Source organism: Gallus gallus, chromosome 1 (assembly GCF_016699485.2).
Source record: "Gallus gallus isolate bGalGal1 chromosome 1, bGalGal1.mat.broiler.GRCg7b, whole genome shotgun sequence".
Classification (NCBI taxonomy): Eukaryota; Metazoa; Chordata; class Aves; order Galliformes; family Phasianidae; genus Gallus; species Gallus gallus.
The window spans coordinates 131,138,326-131,163,146 of NC_052532.1; the positions used below are offsets into that span (position 1 = coordinate 131,138,326).

General features: G+C 38.0%; 1 protein-coding gene and 1 long non-coding RNA gene across 5 annotated transcripts in view; one reads left to right on the forward strand and one right to left on the reverse strand.

Moving 5' to 3' along the window:
• GABRG3 (gamma-aminobutyric acid type A receptor subunit gamma3) overlaps positions 1-24,821 on the reverse strand; it is a 309,089-nt gene that overhangs the window by 81,778 nt on the left and 202,490 nt on the right. The window lies entirely within an intron of this gene.
• On the forward strand, positions 7,282-10,759 carry LOC121107756. The gene is made up of 2 exons (XR_005842169.1): positions 7,282-8,777; positions 10,040-10,759. It is a non-coding gene; the product is annotated as an uncharacterized LOC121107756 (long non-coding RNA).

Here is a 24,821-nt window from a genome sequence, read left to right on the forward strand (position 1 = left end):
CCAACTTCCAGCACTTTTCAGTTATTGTCTGCCATCTCTCAGCAACTGTTTTAGGTGACAAGCCACCTCCATTAATGACTTACATACTAGCTATGAGTGTTCTTTAAGAACACTCAGGTATTCATTGAAATGTACGTGCTTGGCAGGAGAAGGGAAATTCACAGTGCAGAAATGTTGTCATGGCAGTGTTTTTCATAGCAGTCAGTTGGAAAACATGCTCTTTCAGCTGTGCTTTGAAAAGGGAATATATGAGTTGAAAGAAAGCTTGCTCTTTCACATGAACTGATCTTCTTCGGTAAAAATGTGAGTTCAGAATGAAAATGGAAGTTTGAACAGTCACTCCAAAGACTGTGGAGGTTTGGATGTGGGTCAGTACACTGATTTTAAGAAGCAATAGTCTTCAAAGCATCTGGACTCATTATATAACAAGCTGCAGAGTCCTTTGCTCATAAATGAACTTCATCTAAGGCTAAATCTGAGTTTCCGCCTGCATGGAGTATGCGGTAACCACTGACAATACTATCATATGTTAAAAAGGGAGCAAGAAGCACTTTTCCCTAGTTTCAGTGTCTGATGCTATTGTGTAAAAAGATCAAATGAGGAAAGCCCTGTATTGCTTTAACAGGTATGGTCCTCATGAGAATTCAAACTCATTTCTATTGGCTTTGCTGAAAAATAACTTTTTAATAATTCAAGCTCACACAGAAAGAAAAGATAGAGCTGGATTTTCTACCATGAGCAGCAGAATAATGTTGCAGTTTCCAGCTCCATTTCTCAATCATACTGAAAAACAGAATTTTTGGAGAAAGCATTTATGGAGAGAATAAGAAAGGCAGGAAAGAAATATTTTGGCTCTGATGCCAAGATGAAATTGCAAGCTCTGAAAGAGAAAGAAAATATAACTTAATTTGAAAGTTGTGTGCTATTTCCATTGTAGTACACCTGACAGCCTCTTGTACTGTATTTATTTGGACATTTCTCAAGCGAAAATCCTGCTATAAGTCCATTACATTAATGATATGAAGAATTCAGTACATGGCTAAGCTAGCAAGCCTGCCAGACATTGCTCAGCAGTTTCAGGGTACTCATACCTGTACATTAATAACACTTTTAACATGAACTACAAGCAAGAAGACAGGTTTTTCTTTGAGCTTTCTACCTTTGAGGAGCTATACCATACTCCCAACAGAGATGTCATTTTTACTATGGATTTCTGTGTTGCTTCACATAATTGAATGCCATAGTGAAAGCACACTGCTTGTGAAGAGACCTTATTTTCTCTTACACTTCTATTCAAATGGTTGCCAAGAAAAAAAGTAAAACTTGACATGGTAGGACTTTTTCTTGGATGAACACACAGAGAAAATGAGTACGCTGCTTGCTTTTCACTTCTTGAGCTCTACTTGCAAGTGTTTTTCTCCTTTGTCGTATAATTATAGAATACTGAAAGCCAATACAAAAAAAAAAAAAAAAAACATCACCACCACCAAATAACCACCATGCCAAACACAAAACTTTTACTAAAAGGAGTACCATATTTATATTTAAAAGTCTTCCATATTGTTGGTGCAATTCCTTACCTAGGATATCCTGAGATTTTCCCTCAGCTCACATTAACTGCAGTGGGATAAGTGTTAAGTACTACTTCTCTTTTATTTAACTTTAAATATTAATAGAGCAACCTGACCGCAGGCCATACAATTGGTGAGAAGAAATTGTGACTTCAAAGAAGTGATATTCATAGAAACATACAAAAAATAATATTAGAAGGGACCTCTGGAAGTCTTTCAGTTCAAGCTCCCATTCTAAGCTGGGACAACTTCAAAGCTAGATCAGGCTACGTCCAGCTGAGTTTTGAAAATTTCCAAGGATGGTGATTCCACATCCTCTCTGGGCACTTGTTCCCGAATTTAGCTACTCTGATGTATTTTATTTTTTAACTTATGCCTACCCAGGATTTCCTCTGTTATAACCTGTAACCATTACTTTCCGTCCTTCTGCTGCATTCCCCCTTGCCCTTCCTTTTTCCCTGCTGAATGAACACAGCTCTCTCAGTCTGTCCCCAGCCACTTGAATGGCCCTCAGCTGGACTGTTCCAGTTTGATGACATCTGCCTTGTACTGAGGCACTCAGAACTGGCCTCACCAGTAAGAAAGAGAATGACTTTTCAAAAATCTGTTGTCTGTGCTTTTCTTAATATAGACCAGTGTGAAGTTAACATAAGAGTGCAATGAGAACTTGTTCAACTTGCTGTCCACAAAGATACCCAGGCCCTTCTCTGCAGAGCTGCAACTTAATCAGTCTGTACCTAACCTATGGTTCTAATCCCTTAAACTTGCAATGTAGCATCAGATTCAGAACAGGTTTAAATAATGTGCTTCCCGCATTTGAAAGGGCTTCCCAGATTCCCTTAAGCTAAGGGGAAGACCAATGAAGTCTCTGTCAGGGGAAACTGCTGTTTGTGTCTACCAGTGGAAGGCACTGAACCGGAATTAAACTGCAAGCAAGTCCTGTGAGATGTGCTGTTGGGCCTTGTCATAGTTTAACTCAGAAGGCAGCTCAGCACCACACAGACATTTGCTCATTCTCTCACTGCAGGATGGGGGAGAAAACTGGAAATAAAAATAGGAAAGAAAAGGAAGGGATAAATAATAATTATTATCATTATTATAAAAGAATAAAGAAAACAAATTATGCACAATACAATTGCTCACCACCTGCTGACCGATGCTCAGCCAGTTCCTGAGAAGCAACTGCCCCCCCAGTTTTATAGTTCCACGTAATGTCAGATGCTATGGAATACCCCATTGGATAAAGTCCTTGACTCAACTGTTGCTCAGCAACAACTGAAACATCAGTGTATTACCAAAATTATATTTCTCCTAAATCCACACATGGCACCATACCAGCCACTATGAAGAAAATAAAGTCTGTTCCAGCCAAAATGGGAGCAGCCCTGAATCTCACAGAGATAGTGCTAACCAAGACCATAGGAATGGGGATATAGTTTGAGTAACAACATTCTTTGTGAAATCTCTTAAGGCTTCCTGACAGTGTGAAATCCCTTGTAAACTTGTAACTCCAGTCTCCAAGGATACTCATAGATATCTAATGGAGAATCATAGGGAGGGAGCTGAAGACATTCCTCCACGCATCTGCCCATATCATCTCTCTCCTATTTATTACCAAACCTGAAACAGGGAAGTATAAGGAAGTTGGATTTATTAGCTTAAATATGTAGTGTATTCACTTAAACTGCAATCAGAGGGTCAGACACTGAGATAAAAAAAATTGCAACAATATTCACAAGAAGACATTTGTCTAAACCCTTGTATTTCTGAATTGTCTGAATGCAGTTATCTTCAGCATTCAGTCTGTGCTGTCTTACCCCTCTAATAGTTCTGTTTCAGGAAGAACCAGGGCTGCAGTGCTTTTGCATCATGACTCATTTTTCCATAAGTGGTGGGTAAAGGCTCCTTTACGTGTGTTGACAGAATCAAGATGCCCTTTTTCAACAGCATCTTCAAGCACTCAGCTATCAGTGAGATTCAGCAAGGTCTCAAAGCATTTTCTAAGAGCAGCTGGAGCGACTGCTGATTGTTTATCTGATTGCCATCTCACACATAGATCTTACACACATATATAAGGAGCTCTTAAATTGAGCGAGTAATTGACAGTTCCAAAAACAACAACAACAACAACAACAACAAAAAACCTACAACAATGGAAGGTGGTATTTGTTCCACGAAATACAGTATAATAATGAAATCCATTGGCATGGGATGTTGTAGATGCTAAAAGGTTACATACAGTTTAAAAAGCAACAAGAAAAATTATGGAAGGAAAATATATTGAAGGTATTAAATGCAAAGATATCATCTTTAGTTCAAGATGTCCTTGTGCAGAAGACAGAGGACAGGAGAATGCACAGAGTGGGAAACGTTATAACATTTCCTTTTTTAGTGCTCTTTTCTGAGAATTTCCACTTGGCTACTGCTAGAACAGTAGCCTGTGTACATTCTTATGCTTGTCCACATATGAGTTGCTAAATACAGCACAGCACTGGAAACAGGGAAAACAGAGCTGTAATTCTAGAGCACAAACTATTCTGTAGTAGTCCAAAGCCTTTGTACATCATATTTTATGGCCAATCCTGTATAATATCAGCTATTTGTCATAAACAGTAAATCTGTGAGACTTAAGATTCTGTACAGAGTATTCTGCTCTGAATCTTCTTCCACCTTTAGGGAGTCAATCACCTACTTCAAACAGCCATTCATACTGTTGGACAACAGAGTTACCAAAGAAGAGCCCTGTAGTAACTCTCCCTATTGAACAGGGTGCAATCACCTTTTATTTATTTTAGTATATACTTATTTCTGTCATTAAGCTTATGAAGAAAAGATTCTTAAGGAATAATTCTGATAAAAATGTAGTATCCTCTATTACAGAGTCGCAAAAAAATAAATACTCAATGAAGAAAAATGAATTGATTTCTTTGTTACAGGGTGTGCGAGCTGGAAGTAGCAAAGATTTCCTGAAAAAAAACAAGTTGATTTATGTTTGCAAATGTTTAGAGGATTACATGACAATCCTTCCTAGTATTATATGTGTACTAAGGAATCAAAAATTCCTTAAGTCTTCATCAATTTTACACTTAAAATTAGCCTTATTTTACAAGAATAACAGAACCTTTGTTCTGCTCCTGGGGATTCTATCTTTGAAATTGCCTAACCTTTTCTCAGGTCAGATTTGTTATTTTATCTGCTTCACTCAAAACTTTGCTTTTAAAAAGCCTCCTACTGACTTCAGAAATCTCTATTTAATACATAACTGCTGATAGACTAACCACTTATGCATTATTTATTACGTAAATCCTTATTACATACTAGCCTCAACATCCTATCTTTGTGGGTGTGTGTAGGTACTTCATAAAGCATTAGCATTCCCTCTGTATTTTTTATTATTATTATTTATGACAAATAAAAGTGCTTGCTAAAGAAAAATATCCTGTGGTTCAGTGATGTGAGTGCCCAAATTATGCAGGATCAAGAATCTCAATCCAATGAATTCAACAGCAGCCTGCCAAAGTACTTCTGAACTTTTCACTCACGCTGGGATTTAGCTGCTCTTTGCTTCCATTCTGTGAAAGAGGATGACTTGGCTAAACGTAATTTAGGAACTTCATGTATAAGTTGATCCTTCTTTTGTCAGGCAATTCAGGAAAACAAAAATCATAACCTGCTAGAATGTCCTACTCTGTTTTTACTGCACCGGTCTGTTCTGACAATGCAGTTTGCTGCGCATAGACGTGAAACACAGCAGGAGTTGACTGACACAGGTCTAGAAGCTACTGCAGTGCTGAGGAAGACAGAAAATAGCTTTTGGTGAAGGCAACCTGTTTGAAGGCCCATCTCAAGAGTTAGGCCATGAACATGCAAACTTCACAAATTATCTGACATTGAATCTCAGTCAGTTTTGCTGCACAACAAAAGGTCAATTATTCCATTTCTTCTTTTCTATGAGGTACATCCATGAGCAAGATTGTTTGCAATGGTTGAGGCTTAGTATTATATGCACTACATGTTGTCCAAGAAAAAGGGGAGAGTAAATTCTTGCCTCCCAACTCCTCTCAACTCACTCATCTATTTTTCCCTTGGACTCTGTGAACATTAGTTGAAAATTCTGAATTTCCTATTTGCCTTAGCAGCTGCCTGGAGACAGCAGACTTTTTATAGGACACTGAGCAGCCATGTGTCGTCCTGGTTGTTTCTGCAGAGCTGGCCACCATGAGAACCAGGCAGGAAAAGTTGGTTCTCTCTGCAACCCCCTACATATATACAGTCTGTGTGCAGCAAAGGAGCATTTGCTGTATTCTAGTGGCCCACTTTGCATGGACTTAAGCAGGAATTTCAGGGAGCAAGATGTAAACACCTATGTCCTTGGAACATCTGTGAAGTATGTGATTGTCCCAGAACAGCCCATTGAAGTGTGAGCAAAAATAGATTTATTCTATATCTGATTCCATTTAAAGTTTCAATAATGAATTAAATGATGGAGTAAACACTCTCAAATTCTGCAAACAATATCAGATTGCAAAGGCACCACAAACACTCTGGAGGATAGCGTCAGAGTTCAAATGGTCTGGATAAATTGGAGGTAGGGTCAGTAGGATCCAAAATCAACAAGATGTAGCTTGTTAAATATAAGAATATTAACTGTGTAGTTCTGCAGTGGTTTTTCAACAGCTTTGCAGAAAAAGACATGAACACCATTCAGGGCTCACGTCTAATCATACATTGGTTCACCCTCTACAAGAAATGTAGACAAACTGCAGAGAGTTCTTCAGAAAAGAACGGTGAAAACAGACTCAGGAAGCATGAAGACAGGATGGAAGATCAAAAGTAAATGCTTAGTTTTGAGGAAAAAAAGACATTAAAAGAATAAAGCTTTAGTAAAATGTGCTTATACTTAGTAGAATTCCCTCAAAGTTGTTTTTGTTTGTTTGCTTACTTGTTTATTTGCAAGTTTGTTTTTCTTTAATAGCTGATCAAATGTACCTATATTAGGATTGATGTATATGTCCTTAACCATCTTTCATTGCAAAATGTATTAGACGATCTCTCAAAATGTTCTCCAGATTTATATTTCTGTGCTTGAGTGATGTGAAGTGCCTTAAAAAAAACAACACAAGAATGTACTCTAAAAGTTTCTGAGTAATCAGAAGCACTTCTCTTCAGCTATGAAAATTTGGCATTCTTGGTATACAGACATCTAGAGCTGGCATAGTCCCTGTGGGAACATGCACTTAAAGGATGTCAGTGTTTTGTTCTGCCTTTGAGGTAAGATCACTCATAGTGATGGTAAGAGAAAAATCTATATTTTCAGATATCCAGGAAGAACAAAAAGTTTCTAAATACCAACACCATTCATAGGATACCAAGTCAAAACTGTGTCTTTGGTGGAATGGGGACTGTCAGTTCTCTTCTGCCAGCAAATCTTGGGCATTTGTATCAGCTTCATTACTGAGGTTAGGTAAATATCTCTGCCTTTCATAAGTACCTAGACCACTGCCTTTTTGCTTTTAATATCTTCTTCTGCTCTTGGGAGGCATTCATTGCTTGAGCACAAAAATGACAAGAATTTGCCATGGGAAAGCTCAGGAAAGTTATGACTTTTTTAAAAAAGTATTTTTTTCCTCTCTATCCCTTGCAGTGAAACCTTTCTATCATGAAGAAAACATCTTGGGGATAATTCCAGCTTCATAAGAGATGTGATGTAATTGCAGCAAAGGCAAGGAGTGCTGGTTTGTGCCGCTCCAGTGGGTAATTTCTGGAGGGATGTTCAGGCTGTGCCTTTCAATGGAGTGCCTTGGTGTGCCAGTCGCCATTCCACCAGCCGACCAGACTTTGTGTTTGCTGAAGTAACAATACCTTATACTGCTTTCACAGTTGGGCACTGTTGCTGTGGTAACTGGAAAACATGGTGGCAAAACATCAGCTACATAAACAAAAGCTCTAATAATAACTCAGGAGCTATTTACCTTGTTATCTTCGGTATTTAGTGGTACAGTGGTCTCATTTGTTAAATATTTCATGTCTTGTAAACATGTTAATATTACTGTCTGCAAGGTGTCTAGCTGAGCTTTAGTGTCATTATTAAGCAGACTTAGGCTGTACAGTATCAGAAAAAATATGTATAAGTACAGAAACTTTACTCCCGGAAATCTGTTCGGAGCCATATTCATACAGCTATTGTGATGTTTCAACTTTAAGGCCAATTCACCCCTGCTAATTTTAATTATCTCATAGCAACACAAAACTGGAATAATACAGAGCAGAGAGGCCTCAGTTGGGTATGATCCAACTGGATCCAAAATCCAAGGATTTTGCTGATTCTTATAAATAACAGTTTTAATTTACTTGTTGTCAATTTTACTTTACAGGGCAATAATAGAGATGACAAAATGCACCTTTACGCCCTGTAACTATTTTGTTAAGTACCAGATTCATTTGTTATCTTTTGTATTTGAATTTGTGGGGCCCATTTATTTCAAAACATATCTAGTCCATAACATCGGGGAAGTAATTCATGGAAGTGCACCCACTATGACTGCATACACTCTTTGAAGAGGAACTTCCAACTCTGTGGACTAACCCTACTCATGAGTGACAGGTTTCCCTCTTTACCAAGAAAGATCTTTAGTGGAAGTCTAGTGAAAATCACTGCAGTTGTCTGACAGCATCCTATAAATGCAATTGTATGACACTATTACCCTAAGTACTCCCTCTGAAAGTTTTTCACATACTGCACATTCTGGTTTTATCTCCAAGAACTTTGTAGCCCTTTTATTAAAAACAGACCTCAGAGACACTCTTTAAACAGAACAGAGAATATTACTTCAGTAAATCAGGTCGGAAACTATTTTGCAAAGCAGTTAGTCATTAATGAAATCATTCCAAAGGTCACTAAGTTTAGCTCAATTTCCTTATAGGTGGAGATGAGAGCTCCGTGAATAATTAATAGCAAATGAGTGAATGAATTTCACCTTCCCACTGTAGTTACAAGATCTTGCAGCAACTCACGATACTCTCAAGAATGTTCTGAAAGCATTGTTGTGGTTGCATCTCATAGTTTCTACTCTTGAAATGTTTGAGCTGGTCTGTCTCTCTGCTCCATTCCCTCATCTCTCCAAGCTATGCTCCCTCAGTTCTCCTTGCAATGGAAATTCAAGACTGCAGGAGTACACATACTTTATCAGTGACAACGTGTCACAGGTAATCAAACATACTGGAAAGATGAGAATTAACTGTGAATTCACAGGAAGCTTTTGGAAGTTTTGAAGTCTAGGACACACATATGAAGAGTGGGGGCCCTGGGGTATGAAATATTTGTGCATTGCATGTTTTGCAGGAAAGGTTTAAAGTCTAACCCAGATATTGGAGGGGAAGTTGTCTGAGATTGAAAGACTAAAAAAGAATGTTCTGTCACTGCGTACGGATGAAACTAGTAATCAGTGTAAGCATTTTTTTTAAAGCTAACAGAGCAATTAAGCTGGAAGATAAAAGTGCTCACCACAGTGATTAAACACAGAGCATGCAGCATCTTAAGAACAGCAGACCATCAAAATAAACAACTCCAGGACTCAAAAGGGGTCACAAAAGTCATACAATAAATTGGATAATAATATATACAATAAAAAAGCTTCTTGTGAAAAAAATGGGGAGCAGTCTGTCTCTAGCCACTTGCTTCAAATTAGCAGGAACTTTTACCACAGCCAGTCTGAGGAATGTCATTGCAACACCAAAAGAACATAGATCTTTTTGGTTACACAGTTCATTTACAACTGAAACTTTGTGTACTACTTAACTGGATTTCCTCCTATAACACCAAACTCAGTGACTGTGTTTAGTGTTGAATCACACTTGTGCTACAGGTTACCAAAAATGAGCAGAATTCAGTGAGTGCCAGCAGTGAGACCACCATTTCTGATAAGGTTTATCATCACAATGTATTATATGTTATACCGTTGTCTTCCATATTATATTGAACAAAATTTATATTTACCCCTTAACATGATACTGTGTGTTCAGCTCTCTACCTGGCCTTTTTACCTTCTCTTCTATAGGCTGTCCTTTGTACTTAAAGTGTATCCTAGAACAGATGTAGGCATATATTTGGAAATACTTTAGTCTCTCTACTGAACTCTAATAAGCCTCTTAGCTGTATCAATATCTAAATATGCCTATTTTTGTTAAAAGTAAGCCTTCAAGCCTCTCCATCTAAATATATATATATATATATAACTATTATTGTCTTTCTGTATTGTATGCAAGTAATATATACAAAGCTAACACTTTAGCTGTACATGAGTAATAAAATCTCTATGTTGATCTTTCTGACACTGTGACTTCACAAGCACATTAGTACGAAGACTTTCAAATAACTATTAGCTGGTGAGTTTCAAAAGGTTCCTGGATTTTATGATAATTCTCTGCCATAAGTCTCTAATGGCTGCATTTTGTTTTGGTTCACCTAGAGCTACGGGATGAGAGAAAATACTTTTCCTCAATGTCTCAAAGTCTTTCCACTGAGAGAAAAAAAAAGGTCCTGCGTTCCCAAAGAAGTTTGTCAATGTAATAGGAACCATATTCCATGAGGAACTCTTGGGCTCCAGCTCTAGTTCCTGTTGCAGAATGACAGAAGTATCAAGTAAGAGCAAGTGGAGAATCACTGAGGTCAAACAAGAGAACCTGCAAAGAAGACAAGCATTTACAATCACATCCTTCTGAAACTAGGCAGCTTTCTCTGGTATAAGAAAAACACTTTGTCTGAGGGCTGCAGTCTTATCTGAATGAGGAGAAGCAACTCTGTGAGCAAAGACATTTCTCTAGATTTAGAAAGACTATGACAGTGACCTTTTCCAAAACTGTTTGTTATACCGTTTAAGAGAAAGTGTGTAATGCTCCCTACAGAGCATTTTGTTTAGAAATGGGGGCATACAATACATCCCTGCACAACGAAGGCCTCTCATCTGGCTAAATTATGTCAACAAAGTTGCTGTGAATGCTGACGTGAAAAGTGCTTGCTTTGCAGACCGTAACAAAGGACAGGTTTATTTCATACTTGCTGGAACCTCTAATACAATGTACTTGAAGATAGGCTTGAAATATTTGCTACAAGCTTTAGGTATTTGAGAAATTAAAGAAATGCTTTTGTCCTTCAAACACAAGAATGTTAATAAATTGTACTTCCCGAACATTGAGTTTGGGCAGCTTCATTTAGTGGCAAATTCTGTATTCAAAAGAACTATATTCAGAATCTGCAGAACTATATTCACTATATCTTGTGATTTTTCTATCTTTATTTTGATATTTAATACCTTCTGATGATTTTTTTTCCTCAGTGTTTAGAAGCATGGCTAAGTGTCTTTTGAACAATTTATATTTTCTGTCTCCTCAGCCCCTGTGAAAAGGACTTTAAAAATTAAATTGTATATAAGGGAAAGTAAAGCTATCTGTTTACTGAAAACTTCACCTGATGTTCCTCAATTCTCATGTTATAAGAAACACAAAGTAATCATTCTTTTTCTCCTCTTTTGAGTAACTGATACTTTCATACACACTACATTATCCATCCAAGACTGTCATGCTGTCTTTCCAGAACCCTTGGCAATATTTTTTTTTTCTTTAAGCTTAAATAATTCAGTAGCACACACAATTTTTCAGCTCATTTCATCCCCTTTTCCAGGTCATTTATGAATATGTTGAGCAGCGGAGCTGCTTGTGAGACCCTGTCTCACTTGTGAGGCCTCACAGAACATTTTTCTTTGCATCCTACTTCTTAGCCTTCAGTAATAGCCACATTTCTGTCTGTACGTAGATTCTTCTCCACAATTCAATTTAACCCTGTAATGGTTTCCAGGAAACACTACTGGATTCTTTTATCTAAAAATATCCATGAAGTTTTCTTACAACATATACTATAAATAGAAGAGAAAATGGGAGTGGAAACTTGAAATAGATGGTCCACAAGGTCTGAGAGAGCTTGAGGAACAGCAGAAGCAGTACCTCTGTTTAAGATTTGTGCTTGTTTCTGTGTTTGGAAAAATATATTTGAAAGCAGTGAGATGGTTTGGGGTCCACGTATATTTGTTCCTTTGATTGCATTTGGAAAATATTGAAAGGAATCAGAGCAGCAGCTGGGAGGCAGGTGATTGATTAATCACAGATGGAACTAAGTTTAACTCCCTTGTAAGATCAGCGTTCCCTTAATGCTCAACCCTCTTCATGCTGAGTAGTGTTTTGCTCTGTGAATCATTCCTCTGAGATTAATGTTGCTGTTAGTTTCAAAAAGGAAGACCCACTGAAGACAGCTAGGCTTGCAAGGCACTTAAACTAAAGGCAGTGGGATATATGTTTAGCAGTGAAAGTGCAATCTATCTTAGGCTACGAGTGGCAGTCATCAGTTATGAAACAGAAAATAAAACTCATAGATCTGAATCATTCTGATGTTCCTGTTGCTGCTCCTGTCCTTGATTTAGATTAATTTTAGTGTATGTGGCTGAAAAGTTCAGTGGAGCACGAGCCGATTCACAGGTGGATCAGGTTCTGCTAAGTTGGGCATCAGAGGAGCAGGGTGGCTGGTGAGGGACATAACTGGTTTTCAGCGCTCTGATTTTAATCTGCTGTCACACTTTGGCAAAGCCCTCAGAATCCATCTGAGATCAGCTAAGAAGCTAACATGCAGGTAATTATTCCCTGCTGACTTCACTACAAAACTCCTCTTTTCATTACACACCGGTCTTTTTTTCCTTTTCTTCATTTTTATTCTCTATAATTTTCAGCTCATCCCTTCTTTCACTATGGGGAAGTACCAGGTCTTTATCCACATATTCTGAAACATCCTCAGCAAGCTCCTCCTCAATATCCTCCTTAAGTATCTGCAACTGGAGTCAAGAGGGCTACTCAGTTGTTTAATGCAAGCATATACTTAATCACCTTGATGAAGTTTCCAAATTTGTGGATAAACAATCTATATCAGGTCAGAACTTCAATTAAGCTGGAATGAGAATCAGCAGAAGAACAGTGCTCATGTCTGCACTGTAATGAAAAACAAATGCAGCACAAAACATGACAAAATGCACTGGAGAACTCAGTCTTTCTACCTCAAAATTATGGACGAGGAGTATGGCATTACTGAGAAATAAAATATGTGAGACCTTTATGGGGCTTCTTTTAGTTTGACTTCCAAAGAAATCAGCTATTCTGCTGTCTGTTTGCATGTCATTTCCTTCCCTGCTGATATATGAACCAGTGGGCCAGTTTCAATCGAATATAAAAAACGAAGAAGAAATCTCAAAGATAGCAAGTTTTCAGGGGTTTCTTGAGGCAGCAGCAGCTACAACTATCTGGTTGGCTGAGCCCTGTGCACACAGACAAAATAAGACTGTGTTCCCTGTTGTCTGATAAGCATGACCTAGGATTTGGTGCATCAGCTGGGGAAAAGTGTGTTGGAAATGGGATTTTATTAGCTCTATGTCTCATTGGAACAATTTGTTATCATAGCTGTCAGAACAGGCTGCACTTCAACAGCATGGGCACTTGCTAAAATATAACTAGCAACCCAAGTACATTTGTTATGGGGAATGATAGATTGCTATTTAAAACTCTTTATTTTTTTTTTTCATTTTTTTCTAATTTCCCCTTAACTTCAGGATAGGACTTCATGGACCACAGTACAATCTCTCTAAGAGTAGAAGCAACTCTAGGGATTTAGATACACATTTTCTGTTCCAGCTGAAAGTAACTTGGCATAAAAAAAAAATGGCAGTCAGTCATTTTTGTCAGTGAATTAGTCATACTGAAAGAATGGCTTAGAGAAGACACGCTCATTTGACACTGCAAGATCCCATAGCCCTCCTGACTGACTGTAATTCTTTCTGGGGAAAGTCTGAGCAGGACCATTATATGATCTTGTCCACGCAGGTAGTGAATCAGTGCTTTTTAATGCTTTACCTAATCTAGTAATAAATGCTCTCTGCTTCCAGTGCAGTCATCCATAGCTATTCTATATCACAAATATATGTACTAAAGTCAGCCTTGCTTTTTAAAAGTGCAAAATGGTACAGCTTTTAGTTCTAGCTCAGAGGAAAAAAGGAAAAAAACAACAAACAAAAACCCTACAACGTAACAATAACATAAAATCTTAAATGAGTTTAACATAGCTATTTGGTAAATTCTATGGTTCTTCCTACTTTGGTTGCTCAGCAGGCATATATTACTTGGAAATCACCTCTTGTGGTATTACCCTGTGGAACACTAATATCAGACATTAAAAAATATTTGCTCATTATCACACTGCAGATTAACATCCTTGAGGAATTCTGTAGAGACAAACAGCAATCAAGCAATTGCCTTTCATTAAATTATACCTAAAAGATTAATGTATTATGAAGGAGACAGAGACTACATGTGTTCAGAAGCTCTAGAATCAGCTAGCGGATGCCTTTACAGCTGAGGTGTGTACATAATGATAGATATTATTTTAATTCCCATAAAAAGATTATTCAGCTTTTCCCAAAAAGCCACCTAGCAAGTGAATGTTGTGGGCAGATGGTACCCCCAGAACAGACACATGTATAGACATATGTTATTATATTTGTATTTATAAATGGTTTTAGTGTTAGAAGAAATCACTCTAATCTGCAAATTCTACCCCTGCATGACGTGTACATTAGATTTTGTGATTGCCAAGTACTTTTAAATGAAGAAAATCCTACAGAGAAAGCTTTGCAGTTATTATTTATACTTCTTTTAGTTCTGTGAAATGGAAAAAAATGAGGAGTTCCTTTGACAGTCCATTTAAACACTCAATATCTTTTAGGCAGCTCCTCTTGTGACTCTGAATTTGAGACCAGTCAGGCTGTCAGGGCTGTACTGAAAAATCTGTGCTAGCCAGCAGTGACAGCCCTGCCACCAAAATTCTGGCAATGAGAAGGCAGAACACAGAGCTCTGTAAAATGGAATCCAAAAGTCTAATTATGTAAAAGTTATTCACTCATAATTACCTAGCAGTCATTAGAAGAAATATGGAGAAAGTGTCAAAAAAAAACAAAAACAAAAACAGAAATGGCCCCATTTAAAAGCCAATGATCGCTTTCCTGGTAGGTTAACCTTTTATTTTTCTTTTTTTTTCTTTTTCTTTTTTTTTCTTTTTCTTTTTTTTTTTTTTTTTTTTTTTTTTTTTTAATAAAACACTCATGCATTCAAGCACATACAGAGAGGAAAGTGGTAAAAATAGAAGACAGTGGAACTGAATGAGAAGGGAAGGGTCTCATCTGCTGCAACTGCTAGGCACAGCCTGATCTATAGATTTCATGTGAAATGTCATTTAAGAACAATACAAATAGGACTGCAAAAAGATGAAGGGATATCCCTATACACATATATGTCATGCTGATAAATAGATGAATGGATACCTAACCTGGAAGCAACAGTTCAGTAGATACAGTAGCCTGATGTAATTATAAAGTACATAAGGTCCAGGAAAATTAAACAAACAAACAAAAAACCACGTTATGTAAATTTGCAAAAATGATGGGAATTACCTTTCTCACTTATTTCTGTCTCAGAGTGGCTCAAGTACTCCACATTTCCTTCACTACACAGATTAACCAATAAGCAACAATATATTCAACAGGCTGATGCAGCAATCAAATAATATCTCAGTATTTGACTGCCTGTACAAAATATAAGCAGTACCTCCAATAAAGAAATGTGGCAGATAAAATCTCTGTTAGGTATATTCAGATAACCTTTCTTACACAGCTGGTATGTGAATGAAGATTGGATTTAGTCTGGTGATTTTTAGAGCAAGAATGGGAAACAGAGTGCAGCAGGTTTTTGTGCTTTTGTTTTCTACATTAACTTTCTATAAGTGTTGTTGCTTTCAGTTTCAGGAGAAAACAAATTATTCCATTTTGATTTCTGCTAAATTGTGAAATAATAAAAAAAAACTTCTCTCCCTTACTTCCATTAAAAATAACTTGAAGTCCTCAATATAGCGGGAAGACCAGTATATTAGTTTTCCATGGCAATCTCTACATCAAGTCAGCAAGAATCACCATCAGCCAATAAATGATCCAAGGATGCTAACTGTAACATTCAGCTGAAAGATAAATACCCAAATAGAACTTTCCTTTGGAAGGTAACAGGAAATAACTGAAAAGAGAACATCTCTACTTAAAATAAATTAAACCATAATTCTTTGCTGATTTCAAGTGGCTGAATCTGAGGGAATGTGAGAAATCCAAACAACAAAAACCTATCAGTCTTATTTAGTAACAGCACATAAGAGAAATTATAACTGTACCCATTTATTCTGTCTAACAAATAAAGAATGCATAGCTCTTCGCACACAAGACACCACACAAAGGATGCTGATGTCGATGTAGCAGGAGGGTAGGAGGTTCTCCAGGCTGGAGCAGCAGCTCCCTGCAGCCCAGGACAGGCCCATTGAGGAGCAGACCATCACCTTGCAGCCCCTGGGCACCACGTGGAGCAGATCTTCCTGTGCAGTCATGGAGGAGCCCACAGGGCAGCAGCGGATGAGGCTTGGAGGAGGTACAGCCCTTGGGTACCCAGGCCTGGAGTTGCAGCCCATGGACAGGGGCTCATGGTGGGGCAGGAGGGCTGGGGGGAGCTGCCACTTGTGAGACGTGTTCTTAGCTTGCTTTTAGTTCTTATTTTTCAAGTCTGTTATTAACTAGCAATAAATTATATTAATCTCTCTACATTAAGTCTGTTTTTCCTGTGAAAGTAATTGATGAGCAATATCCTTCTCATTATCTCAACCACTGAGCCTTTCCCATCATATTTGCTCCCCATTTCCCTTGAGGAGGAGGAGTGAGAAAGTGGTGTGGGGCAGTTCAGCTGCCCAGCAGAGTGAAACCTTCACAGGAAGACTGCATGCAATTTCCATGTTGCAAAAGAATGTAAATAAATGGAAATTTTAAAGGAATCCATATCTAATTTCTGCATCAACAAGATTTCTAGGCCATCTTCCTGAAATCTGATTGACCAGATCCTTAGGCATACCTCTGCATGGCCTTGGTGATGAACAAAACTCTCAGCTGAAAATTCAGAGTTGATCTGAGAAAAAGCACAAGACACAAGCTTCAAATACACATCTGAAATTATCTGATCCTTCTGTGGTGGTACTGATTGGGTGGTTATGTTGTTTGCCTGCTCTCTGTCTCCCTCACCTCCAACAGCCAGCAGATGAGGGTGTCTTAGAAGCCACTTCTTATCTTTCCTGTTCACTTGAAAGAACCTTACCTATATCTTGACCTTATGTTGCAGCTGGTATCAGTGCCTGTTCACCTTAAAGCACAATCGACTTTAAAGGCTGAGAGACAGGGAATGTTCTCTCTGGCTGTAAATAAAAGGGAATAAAATGTGTTTTCTGTGAGTTTAGCTGTTTCTCTGCGAGTAAAGACATTCCTGAAACCTCATTTGTGTTTATTTTCATTGCCCATCAAGTTTGGACATGCATTGTAATGGCAATGTTCTTGTTCTAATTTGGTTCCTGTCACTGCTGTGACTCTTAATGAATGCTTTGTGCATGGTGTTCCTACAAATCAATTTCAGAAAGAAGTTCTGCATTTGTTTGGGATGCAAATAATCCGAGAAAAGCTGAGTAGTATATCAGTGGCACTATTCATTCGTTTCCTTAAGGATTCAATATAAGAAATACTTTTGCTATTTAGAAAAGAAACAAAACACTATAATCAATAGTATGAACTGAAATGGTGGCTTTATACTTACAGGGTTGTAAATATAAACTTCAAGTCATTATAAAAATAAGTGAAAGACCAATTTAATTAGTCTAAGTTATTAGACTTTTTCCTTTGTTCAAAAACAAGCTCGGTGTAATGAACAAACAAAGTAGGGTATTTTTAGTATCCTTCATACCTGTTCTATTCAAAGCATAAAATTCCTCTGGGGGTATTCTCCCCTTGAGAGAAATTCAGGTTTTGAGCATTCAGTTTCTTCACACTGTTTACTCAGCTGTGTCTTCACAACAAGTAACGGAATAAGAAAATCTACTGAGGAAACTACAGAATTTCCTGAAATAACAACCCCAATTCCTTCAGGTAGTTGTTTTTTCCCCTCAGAAACTTCTGAAAATATATGGTGAACTTTAAGACTTTGTGAAATACTAGAAAAAAAAGATCATTTCCTCTGGAAGATGATGCTTTCTTGCCACTGGATATAATCTTTGTTTTCTAGGAACAAAAGGGAAAAATAACGACCTTGCCTTCTGAAGCCTATCAGCTGAAAAATTCATAGTCTTACAGAAAAATGAGTCAAAGGATAGCTTACCCATTTATTACAAAAAAATGCAAAGATGTATGCTTTCATCTTTGCCCAAGCTCCATGTACAGATGAGTCTCATGGTGTTTCTGGAGATTCAAAAGGAGAGATGAGTATTGTAACAGTATAGGTGTAGCAGTAAAGGTGGCATACTTCCAGAGATGCTGGAGTTATTAAAGTTGCAAAGATATTCATATCTTTTACCTAGAGGAGGTGCTATACATGTGATTCTGTTTGTTCACAAAGTAGATGCTGCAGTTAGATAGACAGTTCTAAGAAGGCAAACACGTGAAACAGTCATCTCTAAAAACCAAACCATACAGTTTTAAGAACAAACACAAATGGTTTCACAAAAAAAGTCATCTGGGAGACAAATAAAAGAAGCAAATCTCAAGAATCAAGGTTCCCTAAGCAGTATATCCAAGCGCTCAGATTCACAATGAGATTTACTACTGCCTTTAGTATCGTGCAGCTGGATTATTTGCAGGCTGGCTGCCTGGGGAGACACATCTGTGAAAGCGAGAAACTGAACCCATATCCAGTAAGAAGTCACTGTGATTAGCAGAAGTTTCAGACAATTTCTGGGTACATTTGCTGGCAGTTAACTAAGCTCTCCGGTAAGCCCCCATTTCCTGGACCCATGACTGTCCTTATCATAGAATCACGGAATCACAGATTAATGTATTTACCTCAAAACACTCCTTTGAAGTAAAACTACTAATATCCTCTGAGGCAAAGATTCAGGACTCTTCAGGATTTGATTCACTTCAGAGACTTCTCCTAACAGATAGTAATGGATAAACGTAAACCAGTTTTGTCCCTTTCTACATTGCAGTCTTCTAGCTCCATCCTGGCACACTTCATCCTCCGATAGTCCTATGCATAGCCAGGTAAAGGAACATAAATCCTCTACTGCAATCTCTACAAATATCATTGTGATGGTCTGCAACACAGGCCCATTCAGTGCTTATATGGAAGGAAAGGATCGTTCAGAAAATACTATTTGTACTTAGACTCACAGCAGCAGTGTGGAAAATGAGAGATTAAAAAAAAAAAAAAAAAAAAAAAGGTATGTAAAATATTATGTATTACTAAAGTGACTGAAATTTGAAAAGTAAAGTACCTTTCTTCTGTACAGTGCCCTGCTCTCAAGGACTTAATTCTGACCCTCTACTTCTGGAAGAGGCATGTAGCTGCCTTTGAATTCCAACAGTGAAATCGCCATAGCTGAGTGTATTTATAATTCACAAACAAGAGAGACAAAGATATGAAGCATTACAAGCCTTAAATAACAGCAGTTAAAGCCTGAGGTCGCCCTCCAAGAACAACTCTGCTTCACATGGAAGGAAGAATATGGCAGTTCCACATGTAATAGCAAACTGTCTCTGGGAGATGGGTAGTGGAGAGATGGTTTTCCATCCAGAGCAACATAGCTTATTCATAACTAATGTTATCTTAATTAGACATAGTAATTAATTAAACACAACGATTAGACGCAGTAATTAAACCCATTAATTAAATACTGTAGCTTACCCCCCTTTTGGCAGTGAGTTTCATCTCTTTATGCATCCTTATAATTGAGATGATTTGTTTCACTTTTGTGATAAATAACAAAATCCACCAAAGTGCTAAGAGGGAATGGAACTGCAACCACTTCCAATTCTAAACCCAACAAAGCTTTCACTTATCCCTCTGTAATACAAGAGGCAACTGAATTCATGAGGTACTTCTTGACTTGACTTTCATCTATGTTTTGAGGCAGTATGTGACCAAAAGGTGGCTCAGACTAAGAAGACCTAACCCTGATTAGAGCTCAAAACCTCTACAGGGGAACACCTCCACTCTCAGAGCTCATTTTAATGGACATTTTCAGACTGCACCTAAACAGACCAGATGAAACAGTCAAATTCATACTGCATTTAGGTGAGACTACAGAGAGGTGATATTCACTAAAAATTAGCCTAAAATAAGACATTTTAAAAAATTCCTCCCTCAATCTCTGGTTATCGAAATCTGCACAATCCATTAATTTACAGGATTGTCTCATGCTGTAGGCAAGGGTGGATGAAGTAGGATTTCATGTCATCTGGTAAAAGCAGGCCAAATATAATCCAAGATTCACTGGATCAATCAATAGCGTGACCTATGGTTAGCACAGTCCTGATCTTTGTTCCCGTATCTATTTCTGTATTTTTCCACTGTCAGCGTTCTATGTATGGTGTGGGGAGATTTAAAGCCCTTGACAATGATAAAGGCACTGAACACAGTTCTCTCAGGTACAGTGCAAAAGCTGTTACACAATAGAGATGAAAACATTAATGTTCTATACAATTTTCGCAAACCCTATATTAAACACTTTAGACCCAAAAGAGACTCAAGAGCAACAGTAACAGTTTTCTGAAGGCCTTGCTAAGATGCCTAAGGGCTGGAGAAAGAAAGAGTCAATAAACAGCCCTGTGCTTACTTTGTCTAGCACTTACCTCTAAACAGCTTTAATCCCTGAGTACCAGCCTTCGGGGATCCCAGCAGCCTGTGCTGAACTTCTCCCTCCAAGGGGGACCAGACTGCCTTCCTGTGCTTTGAACTCCTCTGCGGAGATAAACTGCCTCATTTTAAACTCATGAGCACACTGCTGGATCTAATGCAGACTTCTTGATTTGAGATGCCTTGTTAACTAATGGGTAGACGACCATGTAAAGGAGCACAGCATCAATACCAGGACAAGGAATGCTCCTTTGTCCGAAACAGAAATGTTCACAAAGCAAAAGGAAATTTATGAAACGGTCCCTGAATCTTGCCCACACTGAACTCTGCAAACATAGCATCTTAATCTTCCTTAAAGACTCCTGTTCACAGGCAGAGATTTCCTAATTACTTCCCAACGGACAAACTATGTTCCTTTTCCTTAAAATATGAAGCTAATATTTCAAAGTCACCAATGAAACAAGGGCATTCCTGGCTGAATGTTTGAGGGTTACCTCCTTGCAGGGAGAAGTTCAAGGCCAATTTATTTCTTTTCGGTTAATACTTTTCAAGCCATCAGAAGCAAAGTAGTGACTGAAGCTCTACATTCCACAAAATTCCACAAACTTAGTAAAATAGAGATTCTCCTTATTCTGGAATGGTTCCACGTAATACCATCATCTATGGCAAACAGGATACCAACTGTGAAACAAGAGCTAGGGTATAATTACAGTGGTAATGAAAGGAAAAGGAACAACAATCAGAGAAGCAAGTACAGCCTTATGAAGAATATAGAAACTCCTGAGAAAAATGCAAATATCAAATGAAAGAAGTAGATATCATCACTTCAAAGCATCTTCTCTCCCATTGCCCACTCTTCCTCAAAAATATCCAGCAGTTATCTGGGACCATAAAATAAAGCCAAAATAAAGATAAAGCATTGAGCCATATGTTCATTGCACTTAAGCATATGTATAAACACAACCAAGATCTTATCTGGTATAACATGTTAAAAAAACGTAATTATGTCTAAATAAAGTTAATGGGCTAGAAAAATGGCACAACAGCTTAAAATATCTAATGGCTTTGAGAGTAGCTTAATTATGAGTACATTAATTCTAGTTCTTAGCTCATGCATGTTTTCATCTATCAGAGCAGTCATGAAAAAATCAAGTCTTAGCTCAAAATTTTTATTGTTCAAAAAATTTGCACAATAGTATTCTCCGATTTCTTTCTGATCTACTTTCAATCAAAAAATCTTGCACCTGAACACTCAAAACAAACAGCAGTTTGAGTTGGTGCTGTAGTTTAACATGACAGACAGCTAAGCACCACATACCTCTTCACTCACTACTCCTTGGCACCCTCCCTGCCCAGTGGAATGGGGAAGAGAATTAGGAAGAAAAGTGTAAAACTTATTGGTTGAGATAAAAACAGTTTAATAGGATAAAAGAGGAGTCAAACAACCACCACCAACAACAAAACTAAATGAGTGATGCACAGTACAATTGCTCATCACCAGCTGACTGATGTTCAACCACTCCCCAAGCAATGGCAAAGTCCCAGCCAACTTCCAGTTTTATTGTTCAGCATGATGTATGGAATAACCATTTGGGCAGTTTGGGTCAGCAATCTGCACTGTGATCCCACTCAGCTTCTCGTGACTCCTTTAGCCTTCTTGCTGTCAGGGCAGCATGAGAAGCTGAGAGTCTTTGACTGCATGCAGCCCTGCTCAGCAACAACTAAAATATTAGTGTGGTATCAATATTATGCTCATCCTAAATCCAAAACATGGCACCATACTAGCCACTATAAAGAAAATTAACCCTATCCCCTCTGAAAAAGGGACAGCTGGTACAATAGCAGACACTACAATAAAAGATATTTGCTCTGTGATTGAAGTAGCTTTAACCAAGAACTGTGATGTGATTATCCAAAAGAAAAATGAATGCAAGAGCCATACACATTGTATCTTTTAATGGCACTTATCAGAGATTTGCCAACAAAACAGAAGGTTTCCACAAGAGTCTGCCCTGAATCCAGTATTTCTCAGTATTTTTACCAGTAAAAAAGAAATAAATTTCTAGATGGCATCAAATACAAAACAAACTGGGCAAACAAGGAAAATGTCTTGAGGATAACAGGATGTAGTTCAGTAGGAAGAAACCCTGGTGCTGAACTTGTGATGTAAGTTTTGTGCTCCACTCAGAGCTGTTTGGAAAAGTAACTAGAAAAAGGGAAACAGCAATTTATCTTTGATCTAGGTATATGAACTAAAAAATCTGTTTAGATTAGAGATTATGGAAGGCATAAGAAAACTAGGTGATTCTTTCAGCTTCTCCTGTACGAGCAGAACAAAAAGTAATGGCTTAAATACCACTAAATGAATTCATTTATCTACCAAAAAATCAGATCATAAGCTGGTTTCAGTCTCCATAGCTGGAAACTCTGAAGAACAAGTATGGGGTGTACTCATGGGGACCACAAACCTCAGCAGTCTTTGCTTTGGACAGTGCAGGCTCCCTCCACCTCCATTTTCTATGGTAACTGGGTGCTGTGAGGGGTCTCCACCTCTCATTTTGTTTCTTATCTAGAAGGAAATGTGGCCACTCCGTGGAGACTCTTGGGAGATGGCAGTTTCCTGCTCAGGACCATGGTGAGTCACTTACTGGAAATGGGTTGCTCCTTTATCTGTTCTACAAATTTAAGTACTTGGGGAAAAAAAGTCACAAATTTTAAAAGAAACAAAAAGAAAAGTCAAACTTGTTATAATAAAGAGGAGGAGGAGAAGAAACTGATGGATTGTTCTTGTTATTTCTTTGCTGAAAGGCACAAGTTTAAGACAGCAACAGTAACAGAAAATGAATTGGTACTTCACACTCCAGTATACTGTGAAGCCTCCACGGTGCTATTCTTGTAATCCTTCAGATGTTACCAGTGATTCCTCACACATCAGAGAGAAACACCCCCCTTTCTGAGGCCTACATGTTTGGCTGAGTCCTGGAGAAGGCAATGAAGAAGACAGCAGGATCTGAGTGTTGGATATGAGGCACATGGGTGTCACCAATCTGGATGTGCTGATCTGCTGAGGCATGACACAGCCCCTCTCCAGCCCCAAGGCCTTGTTTTCCTTCCTTCAAAACAAGGGATAAAAAAGCTCTTTTTTTTTTTTCCTTCTCTTCTGCCTGAAAGGAATAGGATACTGCTGGGGACCATAACCAACTCCTTCACTATTGATGACTTACTTCTAAACCTGGACTCTGCAGGGAGCAACACACAAACATTTAAAGTATAAATACTATCGTGTTATGAGCCTAATCTTCACAACACACCAGGGAGACTTAAATGCAAAACAACCCAGCTAAAGACAGGAGAAGCATCCTTGAAGTCAAGACATAACACTTTCCTACATGCTGAAAACACGAAGTCATAAGAGCTCACACACCACTCACAATTTAGTGCTAACATCCCTGTCAGATCAATACTTGGGAAACTGACCATTGCTTTTCAAACAAATATCAAAGCTAAGGACGTAAAATATAAAAAGCTGAAATATTGAATGCTTAAATTTCCTTCTTTTTGATGTTTGATGATAGTATTTAAATATAGGATAACCATCGACACTGTTTCTATGGAAATGTAATTTGTAAACTGCCCTCATGTTCTGTGAATGAAATGCGTTATTGCCATTTGACTCCAAGAGACTACAGTTCAAAGACAAAGACTCTCTAGAGATTAGTAAAACCAAAAGTCATCAAATGAATCTTATAAGGACAGCTTCTTTGCATCCACACCAAGAGAAGCTGTCCCTGCTGCTATACAACCAGGTGCACTACAGCTTTTACCAAAGCCATTACAGCAATGTGCCTGGGTGGGTGATGGAGTCTGGCAGAAGGCAAAGCACTTCAGACTGGCTGAGACCAACCAACAGTCACTCTCCAGTATGTAAGATGCCCAGATCTGGATGGGATTTTTGTTCAGCAGACATGGGACAAAGAAAAAAAGATCCTTCCTTATGCTGTTCTCTGCTCATTGTTTGCAGAAGCCAGACTAAATCTGACTCCAACCTAATGACTTCAAGGATCTGAATACATTGACAGAGATTCCCTTTTTCTGTACACTATGACTTTGCATATTAAACACAAAGCTCATGTAAACAGTTTACTGGGCTCACTTCATATTTTACTTGTGAGTTGTATCAAACTGTATTTAAAGGGAAATTTAGTTCAATTATAAGTAAATATAACTGGCACTTACAATCGTTTCAATAAAAAAAACTCAAATAGAAGAAAAATGCTTTATCAAAACATAGTCTAAATCTGAACATTTTACTGAAGAAATGAAATATTATTTGTACTTGGTTAATTGAAAATTTTGTGTCAGATTACCCCCGCCAAGATTTTAGGGCAACTAATTCTGATCTGCTTGCATCCCAAAATAAAATATTGTATTACTAGATGAAAATAAACATCTTCTACTCAG